Genomic DNA, 19,472 nt, shown 5'->3' with positions numbered 1-19,472 from the left:
CTTCAGATTCACCAACACCAGCAGGAACAATCAGGACAGCACAGTCAGCATGAGAGGTTCCAGTAACCAAGTTTTTGATGATGTCTCTGTGCCCTGGGGCGTCAGTGATGGTCACATAGTATTTACTGGTTTCAAATTTCCACAGTGAAATATCAATAGTGATAACATGTTCACGTTCTGCCTTCAGCTTGTCCAAAACCCAGGCATATTTGAAGGAGCCCTTGCTAAGGTTGCCAAGTCCAATTCAAGAAATATCTGGGGGCTTTGGGGGTGGAGCCAGGAGACTTTGGGGGTGGAGCCGCTGCCAGTCTGAGAAGACAATACTGACTTTGATGGACCAAGGGTCTGATTCAGTATAAGGCAGCTTCATATGTTCATATGAGCCAGGAGACATTGGGGGCGGAGCCAGGAACAAGGGTGTGACAAGCATAATTGAACTCCAAGGGAGTTCTGGCCATCACATTTAAAGGGACAGCACACCTTTTAAAATGTCTTCCTTCCATAGGAAATAATGAAGGATAGGAGCACCTTCTTTTTGGGCTCATAGAATTGGACCCCCTGGACCAATCGTTTCGAAACTTGGAGGGGGGGTACTTTGGGGAGAGGCACTAGATACTATACTGAAAATTTGGTGCCTCTACCTCAAAAAACAGCTCCCCCAGAGCCCCCGAAACCTCCAGATCAATTCCCCATTATACCCTATAAGAATCTATCTCCACATAGGGAATAATGAAGTGCTCAGCAGATGTTCTCCCCCCCCTCCTTCCCCCCGCCTGGTTTCCGGCGACTCTGAAGTGAGTCAGGAGTTGCAGCCAGTACATGTCAAAAGCTAAAGCCTACTCACGAGTTGCAGCCAACTTCTTCCAAGTAAAACAGACACCCCATCCCAAGAGAAAGCCTTTCCAAGCGGAGACTGGAGCCTTCGGAGGGGGTAAGTCACGTGGTGGCTTGGGAGGCGGGGCTTCCCCTGCCAGCCAGCTGACTGGGGGCAGGAAGCAGCCTGGGAAAGCAGAAGAACCCCTGCTGGGACCTGGGGATTGCAAGCCTAGCCCTTGCCCATCTCAGCAGCTTCCTTCTCAAATTTCTCGATGGTCCTATTATCAAACCAGCCAGTTTGGTGTAGTGGTTAAGTGTGAGGACTCTTATCTAGGAGAACCGGGTTTGATTCCCCACTTCTTTTGCAATTGCTGGAGTGGCCTTGGGTCAGCCATAGCTCTGGCCAGGCCCATAGCTACGAGAAGGCCTGTGGGGACACAGCCCCCTGACTTCTGGGTTAGGCCCCAACCAGTCCCCAGGGCCTCTACCATAGCTTCGGGGGCTGCTGCTGGCCCCACAAGCAATTTGGCTGGCTGGGGGCAGAAGCGGTCTCAGCCTCTTCCCTGGAGTTAAAGGGCCAGCAGATCAGCTGTTTCGCAGGCCCTTTAACTCCAAGGGGGAGCTGGGGATTGCTTTTGTTGGGGCTCCATCGGCTGTTTTAGTGGGGAGGAAGGAAGGGAGGGTTGTGACCAGAGTGACAGGGACAGAAAAGAAGGGTCTTCTCTTTCCTCCCTGCTGCTCTTGCGGCTGCTCTCCCTCGTCATTAAAATAGCTGTGCCGGCGGAGCAGAAGCAGCCGCCCACCTCCCTGTGCCAGTTGAAGGGCCTGACGATCAGCTGTTTCACGGGCCCTTTAACTAGCAGGGACTGGGGATGCTTCTGCCTCCACCCCACACTATTTTATTACAGGGAAGGAAGGGAGGATGGTGGCGAGGGGCAGGCAAGGAAGAGCTTCCCTTCCCTCCTCTCCCTACTGCTTTCCCCGCCATCACACTCCCTTCCCTCGCAGCCACTTGCCCCTTCCCCTCCCACCCAGCCCCGATCGCAGCCACTTCTCCTGCCCCTTCCCCTCCCTCCCAGCCCTGATCCCCTCTGCTTCTTCTTGCCTCTTCCCCTCCCTCCCAGCCCTGATCCCCTCTGCTTCTTCTTGCCTCTTCCCCTCCCACCCAGCCCTGATCACAGCCACTTGCTTGCCCCTTCCCCTCCCTCCCAGCCCCAATCCCAGATTGCAGCGGCTTCTCCTCGCCCCTTACCCTCCCTCCCACCCCCGATCGCCACTGCTTCTCCTCGCCTCTGCTGCCTGTCTCTCCCCCCACCTGTTCCCGTGAGTAGCCCCATGCCTGCCGCCTACTCGCAGAGCTACTCATGAGTAGGTGGTAGACCCGGTGACTGGGGCGGGGTGGAGCTGTGCTGCCTAGCCAGAAGGGCTAGGGCTGGCCATGCCTGTCACTAGAGGGTAGGTCGTGTGAGGCGTGGGGGGCATCAGTGCCCCCCCCAAATGTAAATGCCCCCAACCTTCCAAATCCTGGCTACTGCCCTGGCTCTGGCAGAGGCTGCCCTTGAAAGGGCAGCTGCTGTGAGAGCCCTCTCAGCCCCACCCACCTCTCAGGGTGTCTGTTGTGGGGGAGGAAGGTAAAGGAGATTGTGAGCTGCTCTGAGATTCAGAGTGGAGGGTGGGATATAAATCCAATATCGTCTTCTTCTTCAATGCCACCACATTTGTAGATCAGATGACCAGTGGTAGTAGACTTGCCAGAGTCGACATGTCCAATGACAAAAATGTTGATGTGGGTCTTTTCCTTTCCCATTGTTCTCTGTACTATTTCTGGTTTACGTGCTAGGATCAGTGTTCCCTCTAAGCTGTGGAGTCTTGTGAGCAAAAATTCTATTTTGTGAGCTACTGGTATTAAAGCGGAGAGCCAATTTGGTGTAGCGGTTAAGTGCATGGACCCTTATCTGGGAGAACCGGGTTTGATTCCCTACTCCTCCACTTGCAGCTGCTGGAATGGCCTTGGGTCAGCCATAGCTCTCGCAGGAGTTGTCCTTGAAAGGGCAGCTTCGGTGAGTGCTCAGACTCACCTACCTCCCAGGATGTCAGTTGTGGAGGGAGGGGGGGAGGTAAAGGAGATTGTGACCGCTCTGAGACTCTGAGATTCAAGGGCAGGATATACCGTATTTTTTGGTCCATAGGACGCACCGGACCATAAGACGCAGGTGCCTGGCTGGGAGACAAGCGGCGACTCCCTCCGCCCCCACCGCAAACCCAGCACTTCGCAGGGAGCAATCTCGCAGCTTGTCTCCCAGCCAGGCACACAGGCGCGGGGGAAGCACGCCTAGCTGGGAGACAAGCGGCGAGATCGCTCCCTGCAAAGTGCTGGGTTTGCGATGGGGGCGGAGGGAGCGATCTCTCCGCTTGTCTCCCAGCCAGGCACGCAGGCACGGGGGAAGCACGCCTGGCTGGGAGACAAGCAGCGAGATCGCTCCCTGCGAAGTGCTGGGTTGGCAATGGGGGCGGAGGGAGCGATATTGCCGCTTGTCTCCCGGGGGCTGCAGGCCCCTCCCCCCCTCATATTTTATTATTCGGACCATAAGACGCACGCACTTCCCCCACACACACACTTTTGGGAGGGGAAGTGCGTCTTATGGTCCGAAAAATACGGTAGCATGCTATGATTGTTATTCACACACTCATGCATTCAATAATTCAAAGTTACATTTCCAGAGCCATAGTTCATGTCATGTCCTCTCACTGAGAACCTAGACTGCCTGCATCGCTGGTTGGACTCAGGCCTCTGAGAAATGGTATTTTGAGCAGCGGTTCCAGATTTAATGATGGTGATTTGAAGAAGGGAGAGCCTCTTGAAGCACTTGCAGTTTAAACCCAGGAGACATGCCATCACTTATCTAAAGCCAAGAGCTCAGAGGAACACTACTGGAAATTGACCAGAGTTTATCGCCTATCTAAAGCCAAGAGCTCAGAGGAACACTACTGGAAATTGACCAGAGTTTATCGCCTACCTAAAGCCAAGAGCTCAGAGGAACATTACTGGAAATTGACCAGAGTTTATCGCCTATCTAAAGCCAAGAGCTCAGAGGAACACTACTGGAAATTGACCAGAGTTTATCGCCTATCTAAAGCCAAGAGCTCAGAGGAACACTACTGGAAATTGACCAGAGTTTATCGCCTATCTAAAGCCAATAGCTCAGAGGAACACTACTGGAAATTGACCAGAGTTTATCACCTATCTAAAGCCAAGAGCTCAGAGGAACACTACAGGAAATTGACCAGAGTTTATCACCTATCTAAAGCTAAGAGCTCAGAGGAACACTACTGGAAATTAACCAGAGTTTATTGCCTATCTTAAAGCTAAGGGCTCAGAGGAACACTACTGGAAATTGACCAGAGTTTATCACCTATCTAAAGCTAAGAGCTCAGAGGAACACTACTGGAAATTGACCAGAGTTTATCGCCTATCTAAAGCCAAGAGCTCAGAGGAACACTACTGGAAATTGACCAGAGTTTATCGCCTATCTAAAGCCAAGAGCTCAGAGGAACACTACTGGAAATTGACCAGAGTTTATCGCCTATCTAAAGCCAAGAGCTCAGAGGAACACTACTGGAAATTGACCAGAGTTTATCACCTATCTAAAGCCAAGAGCTCAGAGGAACACTACTGGAAATTGACCAGAGTTTATCACCTATCCAAAGTCAAGAGCTCAGGGGAATGCTACTGGAGATTGACTAGAGTTTTGGAAACTGACTAGAGACTTCTGCATGGACTTCTTTTTTGCATTCTAGACATCTGGAAATGTAACTTTGTATTGTTGAATGCATGAGCATGTGAATAACAATTATAACATGCTGGTTTAAGTAAGAGACAGTGTTGCTTATTTTGTTGTTGCTTGCATCACCTGGAGGTTGGCAACCCTATCAAACTATTTGTCTGGACAGGCTTGTAATGTAGTTCCAGGCCCCCAGCTGCTGTGCTCTGCCCTCCCCTCCTGATTCCCAGGAGTCTGAGAGCTGAGAGGCTCGAAAGCCTGTGAAAGTTCTGCCTTTTTGACCCTCCTGGATCCTTGGAAAGGTAGCAATGAAATTGCATCAACTCTCTTGCTAGGAAACTGAGCGAAAACATGAAGGACAGAAAAATGGGTAGGGTGGCTCTCAATATGACATTTAGACTGATTCCGCACTAACCTTGCTCTAGACCAGGCTTCCATTTTTCTCCGGAGCAAGCTAGCGATCTTCCACCAGCTGTCCATGCTGCCATTTTGCCATGGGGCAACCTGCATTTTGCCACGCAGCAGCATAAACCTGAAAAAAAACAGGTTTACACTGCTGCATGGCAAATCGCAGAGCAATGTTAGCGTGGAATCAACCTTACATTTGCTAATAATCATTGAGATTCCTCTCATGATTGCAGCCCTTCCTTTCAAAGATATTTAAAAGGTTTGTGGTTCATCTCTCTACTTTCTAGTGGACCCTTTTTTTCGTATAAAACTGGTTCAGAAATAGACTTTATTTGCCCTTGCTTCAGCAATGATTGATTATTTATCGGGTTCTATTACTTCTTGTAACCATCTGCATTGTACTAGCAATTATGTATCCATGCCATTTTTGTATCATACATGTGATTCAGTTTGCAATTTGCTTCTTCAGTGTATTATTCAGTAATGCTTTTCAATAAACCATTCAATTTGTTTCAGTAACATGTTAGACTCTGTAGTTTCCTGCTGACAGTTGTATAGCTATCAAGGTGAGATCTCAAAATTAATAGAAACCCCTTGCTTAAGAGGACTGAATTAATATTATGTATTAGGCTTCTTGTTTTATTTTATGGTTGACTGCTGAATGTAATGCTGTTTTAGTGATGTCCTTGTATTGCTGGAAGAAGCCGCAAACTCCAAATAAGAATGAATTTTTGTCTAAATTAATGGAAGCAGCTGAAATGGATACACTAACTTGTAGATTGAAAGGAGGAAATATGGAAGAATGTAAGGAGACATGGAGCCCGATGTATGAATGGGCTAAAACGCTAGGATTTGAAATGACAGGGAAATATTGAAATTGATAATTTTTATTGACTCATCACTCCACTAAATGTTGTTTGGGGTCGTTTTATGTGCTGTTTGGTAGGGTTTGTTAGGTGTGTTTGTTAGGTAGTAAGTATATGTTGGTATTATATGTGTGAATATATGTATGATTATTTTTGATTATATATGTGGAAATAAAATTATTCAAATAAAAAAAAAAATTTTTTAGGGACAGCTAGATTAGAATCCTGTAGCACCTTAGAGACTGACAAGATTTCCTCAAAGAGTCAAAGGGAGTTTTTTGACCGTCAAGATCTTATAACTCAACAATCTTGTTGATTTATAACAGGTGTGGCCAAATTTGCTTAACGTAAAAGCCACACAGAATAAACATCAGATGTTTGAGAGCCACAATACATGAACATGGAAGGAAGGAAACATAACATGTAATAATATAATTAAATTCCTTATCATCTGCACAATTTATTGCACAAAGGGGGATGTTTGACCTTATTCAACAAGGAAAATTCCCCTCAATCAACCTGTTTTCACCACTTCCAGCTGTAGAATTCTGGTACTCCTGGGGAGGGGAAGGTATGACGGTGGGAACAGGCGGAAATGTAAGGGAAGGGGATTGAGACAAGATAGGGCTCGACCACCTTCCAGCCTGCGTCCCATCCCGATGGTGACAGGTAGTGGGGCAAGGCGAAATTACTCGCCTCCGTCACTGGTGTTATGTAATGCCAGGTCCATCAACAATAAGACCTCTATCCTTCGGGAATTCCTGCTTGAGCAGGACATGGATCTGGCATGTGTGACTGAGACTTGGGTGTGCGATGGGGAGACTGTAGCCCTCTCCCAGGTGGCGCCCCCGGGATACTCGGTCTTTCACCAGTCGCGGACTAGCGGGCGGGGGGGAGGGGTGGCTCTGTTCATTCGAGAGGCTTACTCCTTCCGGGCCCTCCTGGCCCCGGAGATCAAGGGCATTGAATGTGCCGGTCTGGCGTGGGATGTTGGGGAGGGGTTGGCGATCTGGCTGGTGTACCGACCGCCTAACGCACCAGCCAGCGCCATACTATCCCTGATGGAGGCCGCAGCAGGATGGGCATTGGAGCACCCGAGGCTTCTGATCCTGGGTGACTTCAATGTTCATGCCGATGACGTGACCTCCAATCAGGCGATGGACCTAGTGTCTTCCATGGCGACACTAGGACTCTCCCAAGTAGTTACGACACCCACTCACCAGGCGGGCCACATGTTAGACTTGATCTTTGCGACGGGAGTTCTAGTGAACGATCTTGCTTCTATAGCAGTGCCATGGTCGGATCACTATGCCCTCAAGGCTCGTGTGGACGTCCCACCCCAAGCCCATTTGGGCGGCGAGCTTATTTTAGCTCGCCCGCGGAGCCTGATGGACCCAGAACGGTTCCTGACAGCTCTGCAGGATCCCTGGCCCCCTGGCGATTCCCTCGATGACCTGGTGGAGTCTTGGAATGATAGGCTCGCTGGGGCCATCGATGAGATCGCACCTAGACGTCCTCTGCGCCCTCGTTCAAGGCCGACACCTTGGTATAACCAGGAGTTGCGGCATCTGAAACGGGGACTCAGAAGACTAGAGAGGCAATGGCGGTGTACTCGAGACGAAGCGATTCGAACATCTTATAGAGAGTTTATGAAGTCCTATGAGATGGCAGTCAAGGCCGCAAAGAAAAAATACTTTGCGGCGGAGATTGCATCCGCAACTTCACGCCCGGCACAACTGTTCAATACAATTTGGACTCTTACAACACTGCCACAGGGCAGACCAAATTCTAATGAATTGGAAATTGGCTGTGAGGCTTTTGCGAACTTCTTTGCGGATAAAATCACATCGCTCCGTTCCGACTTCCCTGCCATATTAGACACAGTTAGCGAACCTGAGGCTCCGTGCCTGTCTTCGGATCGTGTTCTGGACGGCTTCGGTGCGCTCAGCCTGGAAGAAGTTGACAGGATCCTCCTATCTGCATGCCCAACAACTTGTAAATTGGACCCGTGCCCCTCCTGGCTTATTAAGACCTGCCAGAGGGAGCTAAGGTATCCTATACGGGATATCATAAATAGTTCCCTATTGGAGGGGCATTTTCCATCAGCGCTTAAAGAGGCGGTGGTCCGTCCCCTCTTGAAAAAAACAACGTTAGATCCGGCCAAATTGGCACACTATCGGCCGGTCTCGAATTTGCCCTTTTTGGGTAAACTTATTGAGAGGGCAGTGGCGTTGCAGCTACAGAGTTTCCTGGAGGACGCTTCTGTCCTTCTGTCCTTGACTCCTGCCAGTCTGGCTTCCGCCCGGGCCATGGGATGGAGACGGTGCTGGTCGCCCTGGTGGATGACCTTCAGCGGCATCTGGATCAAGGCGGCTCGACGGTGCTGATGCTGTTAGACCTATCGGCAGCGTTCGATACGGTCGACCATCGGCTTCTGGCGTGCCGCCTTGCCGACGTGGGGATTCAGGGGCTGGCCTTGCAATGGCTTTCCTCTTTCCTTGACGGTCGGGGACAAAGGGTGGCGATTGGGGAAGAGCTATCCCAGAGACACACGCTCGATTGCGGAGTGCCTCAAGGGGTGGTACTTTCCCCGATGTTATTCAACATCTATATGCGCCCCCTTGCCCAGATTGCCCGAAGGTATGGGCTGGGTTGTCATCAGTATGCTGATGACACCCAGCTCTATCTGCTCATGGACGGCCGGCCTGCCTGCGCCCCAGAAAATCTGGACCGGGCGTTACAGGCAGTGGTTAGGTGGCTTAGGCTGAGCGGGCTGAAGCTGAACCCGGCGAAGACAGAGGTCCTTCGCTTGGGTCGTTGTGGCCCGGGAAGGGAAATCCCCCTGCCAGTTTTTGACGGCACGCCGTTGATAGCGGCGAGCAGGGTCAAAAGTTTGGGGGTACTATTGGAGCCTTCACTGACAATGGAGGCTCAGATAGCAGCCACTGCCAAGTCCGCATTCTTTCATCTTAGGCGGGCGAAGCAGTTGGCCCCCTTCCTGGAACGCGACGACCTAGCAACAGTGATTCATGCTACGGTCACCTCGAGGGTGGACTACTGTAATGCTCTCTACATGGGGCTACCCTTGTGCCGGACCCGGAAATTGCAGTTAGTGCAGAATGCCGCTGCCTGGCTGCTATTAGGGCTCCCAAGATGGGAGCACATTCGGTCGGGGCTTTGGGATCTGCACTGGCTGCCAATAACATTCCGAGTTCAGTACAAGGTGTTGGTCATTACCTTTAAAGCCCTATATGGCCTAGGACCTGCCTACCTTAGGGACCGTCTCTCCCCACACGTTCCCCAGAGAGTACTACGATCGGGTTCACAAAACCTGTTAGTAATCCCCGGGCCAAAGGAGGCCCGCCTAAAATCCACCAGGGATCAGGTCTTCTCGGTAACGGCGCCTTACTGGTGGAACCAGCTGCCGGAAGAGGTGCGGGCCCTGCGGGACCTAGGGCAGTTCCGCAGGGCCTATAAGACAGCCCTCTTCCGGCCGGCCTATAACAACTAACTGACATTGAGAATATCTTCTGGATGGAACTAAAAATGACATTGAGAACATCATCTGGATGGAACTAGAAATGCATCTACAGACCGCTGGTTTTTATTCTTATTTTTATGTCTTATTAATTATGGTTTTAACTTTATTATGTAAATGTTTTTAAGCTGAATATATGTGAATTATAATGTTGTAAGCCGCCCTGAGCCACTTCGGCGGGAAGGGCGGGATATAAGTCTAAATATAAATAAATAAATAAATAGACAGATAGCCCCAATGCCCACTTACTCCCTTGTCTCTGTTGATAAGATAAATTTAGTGGGATCAAGCTAGGGTGGTCAATGGTAGGCTGGACAACTCCTGACGATTTGGGGAGTGCCTCCTGGGGTGGGTGGAGTTTGGGGAGATGAAGGACCTCAAGGGGGTATAATTCCTTAAGCTCCACCTTTGAGAGGAGCAGGGCTTCTTTTGTAGCAGGAACTCCTTTGCATATTAGGACAGACACTCCTGATGTAGCCAACCCTCCTGGGGCTTACAGTAGGCCCTGTACGAAGAGCCCTGTCAGCTCTTGGAGGATTGGCTACATCAGGGGTGTGTGGTAGGCTTCCCAACCCCCCCGCCCTGGCGGGGGACTCCAGAATTTATAGCCTCCTCCCCCGCTCTTCAAAAGTCCAGAAGCGGGGGGGGGAGGGGAACGGCGCCAATTTCATGCCACTCTCCTGGAAAGAGCCTGCCTGATTCCCTGCACCCACTGAAGGCTCGGCACTGGAGTCCAGTCATCACCCAGGCATGTTAAGAAAGAGCCTAAAAAGAAGGGAAGGGAGGGGGGGTGTCTGTCCTGTCCTGTTAGTAAGGAAGATTTGTAGAGCCTGCGCGATTTGTAGATCTCATTGCTCAAACGGTGGTTGGTGTGTAAATAAACATTCCTTCCAGGCACCGAGAGAGGGGAGATCTAGCAAACATTTTCTCCTCACACAAACCTGCCCTGTGCCTTCACTACAGAACAGAAAGGCATGAGGTGTTCTTGATGAGATTTTGAATGATGCATGAACTGATAAACTGCCTTGCCCTCAACCTGTCAGCAGCAACTTCTGCAGAACTTTGCAGTAGAATACTTATTGAGAACTTTTGGGGTTGCTTTGCTTTTAAGAAGAAAAGCCTCTCTTCCAGAACAGGAATTGCAGTGGGTGGGTGTGCAGGCAAGGAGTAGTCTTCTGACGCTGTTTTGCTCTGTGACTAAGGTGCTTTCTACAATGATTTAAGGTATTGGTTTAGAGTGCTTAAGTTTTCGCTTTATGTGCTTTTCAGCCGGGCTGGGCTAAGCGCAGTCCCAGCCTTGTGTTCTTGTGGAGACTGTTTATTTTTTCATTGTCTTATCTGATTTATTGTCTCCTCTGCTTTTATTGCCTTTGGCTACCCCATGTTCAGCTTAACTTTAGTATATGCTGGCCCGGGTGTCTGGAACATTCTGAAGAAATTTGTCTTAATTTTTAAAACCTTGCTAAAACTTTGAACCCAGTGGCACCTTTAAGACCAACAAAGTTTAATTCAAGGTATATTTTTTCATGTGCAAGCATACTTATTCAACTCATTTCCAGATTACAGAAGTCATTTTCACTTGAGAAAATGGGTGTTAAAACTAACCTATTTTTATTTGCTAGCATTGTTTAGCTAAGTTAATTATCTTGCTCTCCTTCCCCCCCCCCTTAAGATATAGCAGGTTTTTTTTATCACAACAAACACACCAACCAAACCAATCCTATAACAACTGGGGGGAGGGATTTTCCAGGTAAAGATCAGATAGTTTGACAGGAATTGTATTTTTTGTGAAAAAGAAGCAATATAGTTTATTGCATTATGAATATGTTGGTTCTAGATGACATTTAAACATATTTTTGAGCAATGTTTCCTCTAAGCTGAGTTAGTGTGAGCTAGTTCAGTTTTTAGTCTCCAGCTCACACATTTTTGTCTTAGCTCAGGAAAAATGGCCCCACATGAAACTAATTTATGCAGGAGCTCATGACTTCAATGCCAGTAGCTCACAAAGTAGATTTTTTGCTCACATGACCCCACAGCTTAGAGGGAACATTGCTTCTGAGTCTCAGGTGTTCTAAATGCAGTACTGCAGATATTGTTTTGATATTGTGTTCTTTTCTAATCCCACTAAATGGAAAGACGAATAACTGATACTTGAAAGTATTTCCTGGAATTATGGCATATCTCCAGATTACAAAGTCAATTTCTACTGGAGAAAATGGATGCTTTGGAGGGTGGCCTTTGGGAGCATTGTAACCCCCTGAGTTCTGTGTCCTCCCCAGGCTCCACCTCCAAGTTTCCAGGAATGCCCCAACCTGGAGCTGGCAACCCTACTCCTGCCTCTGGTCAGTGACAGGTCCTGGCAACCCTAGAGCTATTCTATTACATGATGGTAACCAGAGCTGCTTATTAGGATTTTTGGTAGGGGTGATATATGCAAACCTCCACTCCCAATTGCTAGACATAGAGGAGGACATAATATGCTCTAGTGTGCATATAAGAATTTTCTCTGGTGTGAATTATCTTAAGCTTCCAAATTGCCAAGTTCCTGAAGCATAAAGAGCTACAAATTCTTTTTTGTGGCAAAGGGAATGCAACTGAGAAATACCTGACCACAGAATTACCAGAGGTATGATAGAGCTACTTAGCCTTGTAATTGTGTTTGACCTGAGAAGACAGCAGTAACTAAGTCTTACTAGGTTGGGAATGGCTTCCACTGTTTAAGGGGGAAGCCCATATCTGTTTTGAATTAAGTGACATTATTTAGCAAGCTTTCATCCAAATTTGTCAATTAGAATCTTATCATTTAAACTGAGTCTAGCACTAAAGTCTCTCCCCCCCCCCCTTTAGAATCAGGTGTGCTGGAGTATCTAATAAAAGTTCTTCAATAAAAAATTCAGATTAATTACAGCACCTTGCTATATCTGATCATTTTTGCTGGGGAGGGATATATACATTTAGTATTAGAAGAGACCCCATTTTGAAGTGTAGGAGGATAGCCATTGCCCATGGGTTTGAATTTTTTAGATGGACACATTCAATTTAAGTGATGTAGAAATTAGGATTCCTAAACCCCCGTGAAGGGTTTTAGAGGTGGGGTTTGATGCAGTGTGCTGGAAGTGATATAGAGGAGTGAAGCTCAGGAAGTGACATCACTTGACCTTTGACTTGGAAGTGATGTCACTTCCTTGCTCCTGGCTCCACCCCCAAAGTCTCCTGGCTCCACCCCCAAAGTCCCCAGATATTTCTTAAATTGGACTTGGCAACCGTAGTGTGTGGCCTAATATGCAAAGGAGCCATTTTCTCCAGGGAAATTAATATCTATAATTTGGAGATCAGTTATAATTCCAGGAGATTTTCTGGTTCCACCTGAAGGCTGGTAACAGAAAAGTCTCTCAAACCTTTCAAGACCCATTTTTCCCTTTTTCATCATTTTAATAGTTCCTATAATTCTGCATACAATTTAATCATTGACTTGCTTCTTTAAGAATGGAAGTGAAAAGGCACAAACAAGAGGCCAAAAAAAGATACATTTCATCGGATCAGGGCCTTTCCTTTCTTGGCCAAATGCAAAAAGGCTGATCTTCGCAGTGCCTTCTTAGGACCTGAAACTCTCATGGCAAAAGTCCCCTCCTCCTTTCACTGATGCCTATCTTGACAGCCAAGAAACGAACATTTGCTCACATGATGTTGTCAGGCTAAAACTGTGGGATGTACGTCTCGAACGGAGTCTAGTGCACAACAAATCGTTTTCCCTTCACTGCTGGACATGGGGAATTCTTTCTGTGACTCAGCAGCCCGTCTGGCACAAGATAGGAGTTCATCTCTTTGCCACACCTGAAGATGGTGGGCTCATCACAGGTACGTGCACAGCTTGATTTGAATGAGACCATTTTGAAGAGAGATGGGGCTGTAGCACAGTAGCATTAAAAACAGAAGAGAAGCTATATTGGATCAGACCAGTGGCCCATCCAGTCCAACTCACACAGTGGCCAAAACCCAGGTGCCCTCAGGAGGTCCACCACATGGGCACTGCTTGTACTTTGGAGGCTGAAAGTCATCTGATCAGCAGAAGCAGCATCATTAAATAGAAATGTAAGATATTAAAGTCAAGATTTTTTAAACACAGATTTTACATTAAAATCAAGATTTTTTTTAACACCTTAAGTAGTGTTGGAAATCTGCTGCCAGTCAAAGGATGTATGCTAGGTTGATCATTTATTGATTTACTTTATTTATCGTCCACATATCTCACTGACACTCGAGGTGAGTCTGTTGGTTGATTTTATGGATGGTTCCCCGTGGCGCAGAGTGTTAAAGCTGAAGTACTGCAGTCCTAAACTCTGCTCACGACCTGAGTTGGATCCCCAGTGGAAGCTGGGTTTTCAGGTAGCCGGCTCGAGGTTGACTCAGCCTTCCAAGGTTGGTGCGATAGAATTTAAGGTAATTAAGAACATAAGAGAAGCCATGTTGGATCAGGCCAATGGCCCATCCAGTCCAACACTCTGTGTCACATAAGAACATAAGAGAAGCCATGCTGGATCAGGCCAATGGCCCATCCAGTCCAACACTCTGTGTCACTTAAGAACATAAGAGAAGCCCTGTTGGATCAGGCCAAGGGCCCATCCAGTCCAACACTCTGTGTCACGTAAGAACATAAGAGAAGCCCTGTTGGATCAGGCCAAGGGCCCATCCAGTCCAACACTCTGTGTCACTTAAGAACATAAGAGAAGCCCTGTTGGATCAGGCCAAGGGCCCATCCAGTCAAACACTCTGTGTCACATAAGAACATAAGAGAAGCCATGTTGGATCAGGCTAGTGGCTCCTCCAGTCCAACACTCTGTGTCACACAGTGGCCAAAAAAATTATATTGCTGGTTATGCATGTAGCCGCCACCACCTCCTGTGGCAGTGAATTCCACATGTTAATCACCCTTTGGGTGAAGAAGGACTTCCTTTTATCCCTTTTAACCTGACTGCTCAGCAATTTCATCGAATACCCACGAGTTCTTGTATTGTGAGAAAGGGAGAAAAGGACTTCTTTCTCTACTTTCTCCATCCCATGCATTATCTTGTAAACCTCTATCATGTCACCCCGCAGTCAACGTTTCTCCAAGCTAAAGAGTCCCAAGCGTTTCAACCTTTCTTCATAGGGAAAGCGCTCCAGCCCTTTAATCATTCTAGTTGCCCTTTTCTGAACTTTCTCCAATGCTATAATATCCTTTTTGAGGTGCGGCGACCAGAATTGTACACAGTAAATTTATTCAGTTCTTATGAGGATATTTACCAGCAAAGCGTCTACTTCCAATCTTCCTTTTTCAGCAAGTCTGCTCCATTCTTTCTTTTTCATTTTTCATTTTATTTTGGTTAGCATTTTGCATGTGAGTGTGTGTGTGCGTCCACATGCTCGGAAGTCATCTTTGACTTCTGGCAGCCCCTGGACTTCTGACTTTCTCACTTCTGGTATTCCAAGGAGGCCTCCCATCCATCTACATGCCGGGATCGGCCCTGCTTAGTTTCCGAGATCTGACACAATTGGGCTTTCCTGGGCTATCCGGGGCAGGGCTGCTCCTTTCCATATTTAACAGCCATGTTTCATGCCTCTTACTGGGGATGCAACTTCTACGTATTTCATTGTCAATACACTGCCATTGGGGTCTTAGAACTGGGCTGAAAATTACTCGGTTTCTGTGGAATCTCTGATCAAAAGCCAAATAAATATATCCTATTCTGTAATATTGCCGTTATATGGGTATATTTTGGGTACTGTCGTAGCTTCGCCATGCGGCCCCGTGGCATAGAGTGGTAAAGCAGCAGTACTGCGGCACTGTGATCTGAACTCTCTGCTCACGACCTGAGTTCGATCCCAGCGAAAGCTGGTTCAGGTAGCCGGCCCGAGGTTGACTCAGCCTTCCATCCTTCCGAGGTCGGTAAAATGAATTTTTATGGATGGCTCTCCATGGCGCAGAGTGTTAAAGCTGCAGTAGTGCAGTCCTAAACTCTGCTCACGACCTGAGTTGGATCCCCAGTGGAAGCTGGGTTTTCAGGTAGCCGGCCCGAGGTTGACTCAGCCTTCCATCCTTCCGAGGTCGGTAAAATGAGTACCCAGCTTCCGGGGGGGGGGAGTGTAGATGACTGGGGAAGGCAATGGCAAACCACCCCGTGAAAAGTCTGCCGTAAAAACGTTGTGAAAGCAACGTCACCCCAGAGTCAGAAATGACTGGTGCTTGCACAGGGGACCTTTCCTTTCCTTTCCTTTCCCATAGCTTCCTAATTATGGTGACGCCATGAATCAACGTCCTTCAAAAACATTCTATTGTCGACTGTATTGCTCAGGTCTTGCAAGTGAGGGTCATGGATTTCTGGACTGAGTCAGTCCATTTCATCTTGGGTTGTCCGCTTTTCCCACCGCCTTCAACTTTCCCAAGCACAATTGACTTTTCCAGTGACTCTTAACTTCTCACAAGGCGGTTGGTTGTGAGGACATCTCTTTCCACCTGTTTTCCTTCTTCTCTTTGAAATCTCACCTGGTAAGGAAGATGGTTTGTGGGGGAGAACGAGGCAAGAGTGACTTAGAAGGTATTTAGATTGTCATCAAATGTTGTGCTGAAAGGCCTACTTACCTCAAGGTAGTTTGATTACTCTGCTTTGCTGACTGGCTCTCTCTTTCTTTCTTGGCATAGGGGGAAAAGCGCAATCATTTAGACGATGGTGAACTCAAGCTCTGTCTCACCTCCATTCAGCGGAGAGGAGGACACTGTTGAATACAGCAGCACAGACTATTATGATGAATTTCAAGTGTATGAATTGTCCATCTACTCCTTAACTGCCCTCTCCTGCTTGTGTGGACTGGTGGGGAACAGCACAGTCATCTGCCTTCTCAGTTTCTGCATTAAGAGAAACCCTTTCACAACATACATCTTGAACTTGGCCATAGCCGACTTTGGCACCCTTTTGAGTTTGTCTGTTAGAGTTATCCTTACTTACACCGTTTCATATTATGCATCTTTCTATCTGTTTCTGTCCATTAACTTCACATATAGTGCAAGCCTGTATTTTCTGACAGCCATCAGCATGGAGAGAGGCCTGTCTGTCCTGTTTCCAATCTGGTATCGGTGCCATCGACCAAGGAGGTCTTCTGCTGTGGTCTCTTTCCTCCTCTGGATCATCCCTAGCTTACTTTTTGGAACGTTGTTGGTGCTTGGTCATCATTGGTTTCATGAAAATAATCGTAGTGTGCTGATGCCTATTTTCACTGTCAGCCTCATGATTTTCACGCCCATTATGGTTGCTTCCACACTGATAATGTCCATCAAGATCTGCCACAGTTCCCAGAGACGCCAACCACCCAGGCTCTACATCACCATTCTAGTCACGCTCCTGTTCTTCATCGTCTTCACTGTCCCATTAAGCGCTGCACATTTTCTTATTTTCTACAACAAATCTGTTTCTTATTTTCAATACGAACTTTGTTACCTCTTTGCCTCTTTCAACAGCAGCATTAACCCCATCATATACTATTTTGTTGGGAGAGACAGGAAAAAAAGCAGAGAGCCCTTGAAAGTTGTGCTGAAAAGAGCATTCAGGGATGAAGCAACCTATCAAGGTGGGACTTAACCAAAAGACCATGGTGAGGAAACTCTACCATATAACTCACCGAATTGGAAAGGATTTGGAACCAATTTTTTTGTCCTTTCGTTGCTAGGCAAAAATATTTCTGTTTTCCAGGATTATGTGCAAGCGTTATGAATTCTGGCCTTCACTTTGAAATACATCTTGTTATCTGTAGTCACTCTGATGGTTCGTCTGGTACATTCCCCTAGGTTGCCAGGTCCAGCTCAAGAAATATCTGGGGGCTTTGGGGGTGGAGCCAGGAGACCTTGGAGGTGGAGCCAGGGGCAAGGGTGTGACAAGCATGATTGAACTCCAAAGGGAGTTCTGGCCATCACTTTTAAAGGGGCCGTGCTCATTTTAAATGTCTTCCCTCCATTTGGAATAATGAAGGATAGGGGAACCTTCTTTGGGGGCTCATAGAATTGGACCCACCAGTCCAATCTTTTTTGAAACGTGGAGGGTGTTTTGAAGAGAGGCACTAGATGTTATGCTGAAAACTTGGTGCCTCAAAGTCAAAAAACAGCCCCTCCCCAAAGTCCCAGATACCCACAGATCAATTTTCCATTATACCCTATGGGAATCAGTCTCCATAGGGCATAATGGAGCGCCCAATAGACATTTCCCTCCCCGCCCCCACCCCCGCTTTCTGATGACCCTGAAGTGGGAGGAGGGCCTCCAGACTGGGGGATCCCCTGCTCCCACCTGGGAATCAGGGGACCCTCTTAACCTGTTTGCCAACACAAGCATGCTTTACAGGGGGAAATAGCTTTGCGCCCCCCACCCACCCACCGCCACTGGAAAATCTACATGAAAAGCCCAGAATGCACTGTTGATTGCTGATTATGAGAACTCAAGTCACGAATACATGACCTGCAAGTCCGACAATCAAGACAACCTAGGGTTGCCAAGTCCAATTCAAGAAATATCTGGGGACTTTGGGGGTGGAGCCAGGAAACATTGGGGGTGGAGCCAGGAACAAGAGTGTGACAAGCATCATTGAACTCCAAGGGAGTTCTGGCCATCACATTTAAAGGGACAGCACACCTTTTAAAATGTCTTCCTTCCATAGGAAATAATGAAGGATAGGGGCACCTTCTTTTGGGGCTCATAGAATTGGACCCCCTGGTCCAATCGTTTTGAAACTTGGGTGGTACTTTGGGGAGAGGTACTAGATACTATACTGAAAATTTGGTGCATCTACCTAAAAAAACAGCTCCCTCAGAGCCCCCAAAACCTCCAGATTTATTCCCCATTATACCCTATGAGAATCGATCTCCACATAGGGAATAATGAAGTGCTCAGCAGACGTTTCCCTCCCTCTCCCCCCCTCCCTCTGTTTCTGGCGACTGAAGCGAGGGATTGGCCTCTCTACTCGCAAGTTGCTGCCAACTTCTCCAAAGTAACACAGACACACCATCCCAAAAGGAAGCCTTTCAATCGGAAACTGAAGCCTCCGGAGCTGGAAACGCACATGGCCCTCTGGGGGCGGGGCTTCCCCCCCGCCGGCCAGCTGACTGGGGGAGAGAAGTAGCCTGGGAAAGCGGAAGAACCCCCGCTGGGACCTGTGATTGGCAAGCCTAAAACAACCAGTCTTGTGATTGATAAGAAGATTGTGACCTGTTGTATTATTTTGAGATACTGGGAAGGTTTGATGGGAAAGGGAGATTTGGTCCTTTGGGTGCCTAAGTAAGCAATAAATTAAGGGGAAATTACAGCTGATAACAGACAGGCATTTTGGGGCGGTTGGGAGGCGTCCCAAATTGGGATGGCTCAAAAAGAGCCATCCTGAAGCCTCCACAAGCTCCCCCACAAGCTGTCCCATCCCATCCGTGGGGCGACATGGGCGTGTTCAGATGGCCGTTGCACACCATTCCTGTCCCCATACATTTTCAGTAGTTGCATGCATGCATGCGTACATGCAGTCATGCACACTGAAGAGTTTTAATTTAAAAAAAAACAAATGCAACTGGGGGCAGCTTGGCGGTTTCACACTGCCAAGGCGTCTCCCTTGTGCCCTTCCGCTTCCAGATTTCGAGGAGGCGACTGGCTCAAAAATTCACTACCACTTTGGAAGCGGTAACTTTTTCAGTCTCACTGGGGAGTCTGGAGGATGGGGTGAGTGCGGGACGAGGACGGGCGGCAGATGTTTGCGTGTGGAGGAATTTTGGGGGTCGATTTCAGAGGCGTCTCTGAGTCAGTCCAACGTGCTGGTCTGTTAGCAGCCCACATGTCCACACCTCTTTCTCCACCCTAGAGGTGTGGGAAATACCTTGGTAACAATCCTGATCCAGCAAAAGGTATAAGGACTTTTCATATCTTTTGAGGGCATCTTGGGAGCCTCTTGCTTGTGGATGCAACTCTGTTATCTTCTACAGAACATTTCTGGGACTTAAGCCCAGAAAAGGGCAACTAAAATGATTAAAGGTTTGGAACGCTTTCCCTATGAAGAAAG

The sequence above is a fragment of the Heteronotia binoei genome, chromosome 7 (genome assembly GCF_032191835.1).
Source record: "Heteronotia binoei isolate CCM8104 ecotype False Entrance Well chromosome 7, APGP_CSIRO_Hbin_v1, whole genome shotgun sequence".
NCBI classification, from domain to species: Eukaryota; Metazoa; Chordata; class Lepidosauria; order Squamata; family Gekkonidae; genus Heteronotia; species Heteronotia binoei.
Note: the sequence above shows the minus strand (reverse complement) of the source record.